The following is a 7,585-nucleotide window of genomic DNA, read 5'->3' as shown; positions in this document are numbered from 1 at the left end:
AAGTTGCTCCAAACGTCAAATTTCAAAGGGTTAAGGTTTTGGATAGGGTTAAAACATTGTGTTTATGCACTCATTCCAAATGCTTAAGGTATGGGTAAAAAAAGAAATAATATATAAACTAGTGTCCACCGCTGGGATTGATCCAGAGTCATTGGATTAAACCCATCCACCACCCCCGTTCACAACACACTAGCAAAACCCAAGCTTACTTGATGGTAATAGCACTGATGCCCCTAGTGACTGGTTTTGAATGCATTTCCCGACAGCCTCAGGACATGGATAGATGTCCAATTTCGAAGTCACTCTTGAGTGATTTGCTTGCAGAGGGGCCTCTAGGGTTAGGGTTAGCCGTCTTAGACATCTTTGGATAAATGCTTTGGAGATTAGACACTCAATAGTTTAAACACTCCATTGACAGACCCATACATCACATCATCTATATCACAGACTTCCATTCATACGTAAAAAAAAAACATGCAAACCCTGACAAATAAAGGCCCAATACAGAAAACACACACACACACACTACAAAAGTATGTGGACACCCCGTCAAACTAGTGGATTTGTCTATTTCAGTCACACCCGTTGCTGACAGGTGTAAAAAAAAATACAGCACACAGCCATGGAATCTCCATAGACAAACCTTGCCAGTAGAATGGCCCGTACTGAAGAGCTCAGTGACTTTCAAAAATTGTCTGTCCTTGGTTGCAACACTCACTACCGAGTTCCAAACTGCCTCTGGAAGCAACCTCAGCACAATAACTGTTTGTCGGGAGCTTCATGAAATTTGTTACACCACTCCAGCCGACGCAATGCCAAGCGTCAGCTGGAGTGGTGTAAAGTTCGCCGCCATTGGACTCTGGAGCAGTGGAAAAGCTTTCTCCGGAGTGATGAATCACGCTTCACCATCTGGCAGTACGACGGACAAATCTGGGTTTGGCGGATGACAGGAGAACGCTACCTGCTCGAGTGCATAGTGCCAACTGTAAAGTTCGGTAGAGGAGGAATATCCAGTGAAGGGAAATCTTAACGCTACATCATACAATGACATTGTAGACAATTCTGTGCTTCCAACTTTGTGGCAACAGTTTGGGGTAGGCCCTTTCCTGACTCAGCGTGACATTGCCCCGTTCACAAAGCAAAGTCCATACAGAAATGGTTTGTCGAGATCAGTGTGGAAGAACTTGACTGGCCTGCTCAGGGCCCTGACCTCAACCCCATCGAACACCTTTGGGATGAATTGGAACGCCGACTGCGAGCCAGGCCTAATCGCCCAACATCAGTGCCCGACCTCACTAATGCCCTTGTTGCTGAATGGAAGCAAGCCCTGCAACAATGCTCAAACATCTAGTGGAAAGCCTTACCAGAAGAGTAGAGGCTGTTATAGCAGCAAGGGGGTAACAACTCTATATTAATGACCATGATTTTGGAATGAGATGTTCGACGAGCAGGTGTCCACATACATAAACACAAACACGCATACACACACGCACACACACATCGACCACAGACACACAGGCGACAGGTCAGCACCTGAGACCCAAATCAGATGTCACCAATTATTTACGCTGTCTACCTCCATCTCTTTGAGACAAGAGTGCATATTTCACCTCGAATAAGAGCTTATTCATAACCATGATGCAGAACACCACAAAATGATTAACTTCTCAAATAGCACAACCTCTAACCACTTGTCCCACATCTATGTGTCTCTGTATGTACAGTGCAGTGTGAAGGGGGATGTCAGCAGTGACAGCATCATGGGTTCTCCTACTCTGTTCATTCCACCTCCTCTCGTTCTCTGGCTCCTCAGCCATATTCCATTATTTAGAACCTGTCTTCTGTGGAACATGGACATGAGAACCTAGCCCCGTGGAGAGCGTGTGTTAGGGCTTGACACTCACACATGCACACACACACACAGCCCTGTGCTCCCTGACGCTCTGACGCGCATTAGCTGATGCATAGAGACGGCCCAGCATTATGCACAACACTGAAAGTAGGGCTGGAATTAAGAGCAGAGTTTGAATCAGAGCAGGGTTTGTACACAATGTACGTGTCCTAAGGTTAATATGAGACACTGAGCAGAGGAATGATGATGATAACCGGGGGTTAACCCTTCCCCTCCCTGCGCCCTGCAGGTGAGTGAGACTGACAGGTGATCAAGTGCCCCAGAGTGGAGGGAGTGAGGTTCTCACATATCCAAGGTGGGTTCTGCTGTGTGCCAGTGTGTGTAAGGAGGCCCCAAACACACACACACACACACACACAACAAGACCTATACTAACAGATACCTTAACCATACTCTGACTCACCTATTCATAACATCGTTTCCTATATCTGTAACCAACACTTTTCCTTTAAAGAGGGGTTACAACTAAGGGTTATTGAGGGCTTTGTGTCAAGCCAGGCCAATGGACTCTAGAAAAGGCAAACTCTAGTGAAGGGGTTGTGTGTGTCTGTGTTCTGGTATGCCTACAGTTTGTGATTAAGTGTGTTGTGTTGGCACATGTGGACAGGTATGCATACATCTGTTAAAATGGACTCTTACCGTAACGAGAGGTAATTACAGAACTATATGCCTGGGAATGCAAATAAGGTGTGTGTCAAGTCTGAACTTGCCCATTTTTCCACGTTGAGTTTCCTCCTGTTCTGCCTGATAGTCACTCACTACCCCAGCTATCAGCCACACACACACACACACACACACACACACACACACACACACACACACACACACACACACACACACACACACACACACACACACACACACACACACACACACACACACACACACACAGCTTACTGTGTGACGTCTGTCATGCTTAACCTTTGATTTGAACCAGTAGCATGGCCTCCAGTGGAAGCCATAATTCAGGATATTAAATGGCCTATCTGGGCGGAGGTGAAAGTTTAAAGGTGAGGGTGTCAAGGGGATGAAAGGGGGGTAGTCCTGTATGTTTGGCTAAAACCTAGGAGGATGTACAGGTCACTAGGACCTGCTCCCTCCACCCTATTAGATACCCATCAGCCTCTCTGTCCATCCCTATTACCACAGAGAAAGAGGCGGAACGACACATGTTAGCGTTGTTTGTCATCAATCTTGTTCTGGAGGTAGCTCTGTAGAGTGGTCACTAGCTAGCACAGCCACAAAGTCATAAAACCTGATTTTAAACCTAACTCCAACCTTAACTCTAAACTTAATCACACTGCTAACCCTCATGCCTAGCCCTAACCTTAAATTAAGACCCAAAATTTTGACTTGCCCTGCCCTCCAGAATGCAGCTGGGTTATCTAAGGGGAAATGGCTCAGTTCTGCCTCCAGGACAAGACTCATGACAACAAATGTCAACCTGCCGGAACGAGCCACACCATGACCAAACTCAGGCTAGGCTGGGAAAGGCTATAAGCTAGGCTGTAATGGCCTGCTACAACACATCTCTAAGCAATCTGTCACTGTCCCCTCTCCTTTCTGGTCTACCGCGTTCCTTTCCTCATCCTCCCTTCTTCCTCCCAAACACTCCAATGTGCATCCGTCAGCAGCCACATTCCACACACACGCAATCCATCGCAGATGCTGTCACACGTACATACACACACTCTCTCAGACACACACACAGACACTCCCTCTCCCTCTAATCAGCCAGGGAATGCACGTTTCAGACAGTCGTCATCTCCGCCCCAAACACACACTCCTGTGGGCCTTGCTTAATGAACTTGGTCTCTGGTAGGGGGTGCGCGGAGTGACCGGTAAACATACAGGCGGTGAGGAACACAAAGGGCCCCTGTGTTTGGCAACCCAGTACCCACTCACCGTCCCTTTCACATATCACAATCAGGGGCCACATGGAAAGACCCCACCCCACCTCTTCCCTTCTCTGGGCCTCCACCCTGGGAGAACAGACCGTATCTTTATATCTGTGAATACCCTGCTGTATACCTGCCATGCTTTCTGCCCTGGGGAGCATTGACAGCACTTCACACAGAGCCCGGCACCAAGGCTACACACATTCATACTGCAGTGACTGAGGGGACATAAATAGGAAAGTGTAAGGCCTAGTGTTGTACAATCACTCACCCACATCTCACCTCCTCTCGATGCTCAGTAGGGTACCCTTCCTAGATGGTTTCAGTGCAGTAGTTACCCCTGTATGGTTTCAGTGCAGTAGTTACCCCTGTATGGTTTCAGTGCAGTAGTTACCCCTGTATGGTTTCAGTGCAGTAGTTACCCCTGTATGGTTTCAGTGCAGTAGTTACCCCTGTATGATTTCAGTGCAGTAGTTACCCCTGTATGGTTTCAGTGCAGTAGTTACCCCTGTATGGTTTCAGTGCAGTAGTTACCCCTGTATGGTTTCAGTGCAGTAGTTACCCCTGTATGGTTTCAGTGCAGTAGTTACCCCTGTATGGTTTCAGTGCAGTAGTTACCCCTGTATGGTTTCAGTGCAGTAGTTACCCCTGTATGGTTTCAGTGCAGTAGTTACCCCTGTATGGTTTCAGTGCAGCAGTTACCCCTGTATGGTTTCAGTGCAGTAGTTACCCCTGTATGGTTTCAGTGCAGTAGTTACCCCTGTATGGTTTCAGTGCAGTAGTTACCCCTGTATGGTTTCAGTGCAGTAGTTACCCCTGTATGGTTTCAGTGCAGTAGTTACCCCTGTATGGTTTCAGTGCAGTAGTTACCCCTGTATGGTTTCAGTGCAGTAGTTACCCCTGTATGGTTTCAGTGCAGTAGTTACCCCTGTATGGTTTCAGTGCAGTAGTTACCCCTGTATGGTTTCAGTGCAGTAGTTACCCCTGTATGGTTTCAGTGCAGTAGTTACCCCTGTATGGTTTCAGTGCAGTAGTTACCCCTGTATGGTTTCAGTGCAGCAGTTACCCTACGTACAGTAAAGCGCTTGTTTTTCTAGTCTGCCTTAATGGACAGGTTTCTACACAACCTCTCCCTCCATCTCTCTCTTTCTTTCATTCATTTTTCCTTTCCCGTTCTCTGAAAATTCAGCCCCCTTGTCCACATACCACGTGTCCACAACAGGAGCTAAGGCTGCCTGAAGGTTATTATAACCTGGTAGACCTCCTGCTAGTCCCGGGGTCTTAGCATTCAGTACACATCTTATTTCCCTAGTCGGTAACACTTCCTTTTAAGGTGTTCTTATTACAGTGTAATTAAATATGTAATTACACTAACAAGTGTTGTAATTGACTGTGATAGCATGTAACAGGTGGTAATTGCAGTCTATAATTACATAAGTGTAACAACGAATGCTTGTTACCATGCTTGCTCCAAATATTAAAGTTTCCGATAGCATCCCAACCATATATCCCAACGCATCATATTTCAGCGCCACCACATTTCAGCCTGCACAAACCATGGGATAAGTGGTAGCCAATTCAAAACCCGACCACCTCATTGACACAATGCTGCAATAAAGGGCTCTGGATTCTAATGCCCAGGCCCAATGGCAAAATGTTGACATTAAAAAATCTTTAAATTGTTAGATAAATTAACAGTGCATTTGACAAAGGGTCAATTACTTTAACCATTCATAAAACACGTTTATACACTTTAATAAACAGGTATGGTTAAAATTGAGAGACAGTCATTCATGCTTTCCAAATTGTAAGCCTATTAAGCTTGGTTGAATAATAGTTTATAATTGCAATTCAAAAGTTCGTAGGACAAACTCTTATTCCATCATGTAATCTTGCAAGGGTTTCACTGTTGAGGAACATTCTCACATTTGGATGGGATGCATTGGCATTGCCTAGTTAAATAAATAAATAATAAATTGGTGCATTTATTTTTAACAGGAATTAATTATGTCAACATCTACCCATCTGCGCAACACCCTCGAAACAACATTGAAAGGGCCCAGATTTGTTGACACTGAGTTCATGTGACAGCGCAAAGAACAGGTCGAGAAGGTAAGTGTGGAAGAGTGATTGATGGGAAAGAAATGCGACCAAATCAAATTTGAGACAGAGCCAGAGTCTAACTCAGACAGAACTGGTAGGCCTAAACACTGCCTAATTGCCAGGTGAAAAGCATAATTTTACTGTAAATGAATGAGAAAAGGCTGCCCAGAAAACTGGTATGTGCAAACTGGTAAACTAAACACCAAGTATGGGTGAATAACTGATTATTTTAAGGTCTGCACAATGTCTCCCCCTTGTGGGAGTAAGAATAATTTGGTAACTTTATGACCAGTATTTCTTTGTTTTTTGTTGGAGGGGTTAATGATGGGATGGAAATCCTTTTGAGTTACATATCCTTAGGAAAAGCTTATATTAGCATAACAAGGTTGTTGGTTGAAGTTTGTCTTTATCTCTTTGTTCAATTAATGTGTTCAATTAATGTCAGGGGTATTCGTAATTTCCTCAAACCCTGTTTGGGCTGCAGGGGCAGTATTGAGTAGCCGGATAAAAGGTGCCCATTTCAAACGGCCTCGTACTCAATTCTTGCTCGTACAATACGCATATTATTATTACTATTGGATAGAAAACACTCTAGTTTCTAAAACCGTTTGAATTATATCTGTGAGTAAAACAGAACTAATTTTGCAGCAAACTTCCTGACAGGAAGTGGAAAATCTGAAATCGATGCTCTCTTCTAGGGCCTGCCTATAAAGGTCCTTGATATTTATTAGAATACATGCACTTCATACGTCTTCCACTAGATGTCGACAGGCAGTGAGAGAAGAAATGGAGTGAGTAACTTGATCTGGGGTCGAATAAAAGCTCTTTGTATGACGTGTCACCAGTTTCCTGTTTTCTGGAGAGCGCGTGAAGGGACCTGGATCTGCCTTCTGATAAGCTGTCGTTATGGACGACTAATATCTCCGGCTTTGATTTTATTTGATACATGTGACAATATCATCGTAAAGTATGTTTTTTCAATATAGTTTTATTAGATTATTGAATTTTTTTCCGGACGTTAGGCGTGTTGCGTTGTCTGCGTTTGTTCACGAAGGAGAGCTTAGCGCCACTTTGCTAGCTTTCCATGCTAATTGACTGGAGAAGAGGACATTCTAAATCCAAACAATGATTGTTCCCGACAAAGGACCCCTTGTACAACATTCTGATGGAAGCAGCAAAAGTAGGACCCATTTTATTACGTTATTTCATATATCTGTCGTACATGTGAACTAGTAGTTTGCGGCCAGGTTTTGGGCAAGCTCTCGCCATAACGTAAACTGCATATCGTAATGAAGTTATTTTTAGAATTCTAACACGGCGATTGCATTAAGAACTAGTGTATCTATCATTTCCTATACAACATGTATTTTTTAGTTATGTTTATGAATAGTTATTTGGTCAGAATATGTGAGTGCCAGAAAAATATCCGGACGTTGTGGGAAAAAGATGCTACGTTAGCACAATGTATAACCACTGATTTCAGCTCTAAATATGCACATTTTCGAACAAAACATAAGTGTATGTATAACCTGATGTTATAGGACTGTCATCTGATGAAGCTTATCAAGGTTAGTCAAAAATTATATATCTTTTGCTGGTTTGTTACGATCGCTAACTTTTGCTGCTGGGGAATGGCTTGTGTTTCTGGCTATTGTGGTAAGCTAATATAATG

Source organism: Salvelinus fontinalis, chromosome 8 (genome assembly GCF_029448725.1).
Source record: "Salvelinus fontinalis isolate EN_2023a chromosome 8, ASM2944872v1, whole genome shotgun sequence".
In the NCBI taxonomy this organism is placed as follows: domain Eukaryota; kingdom Metazoa; phylum Chordata; class Actinopteri; order Salmoniformes; family Salmonidae; genus Salvelinus; species Salvelinus fontinalis.
The sequence above is the reverse complement of the archived record's forward strand: the minus strand, read 5'-3'. Positions refer to the sequence as shown.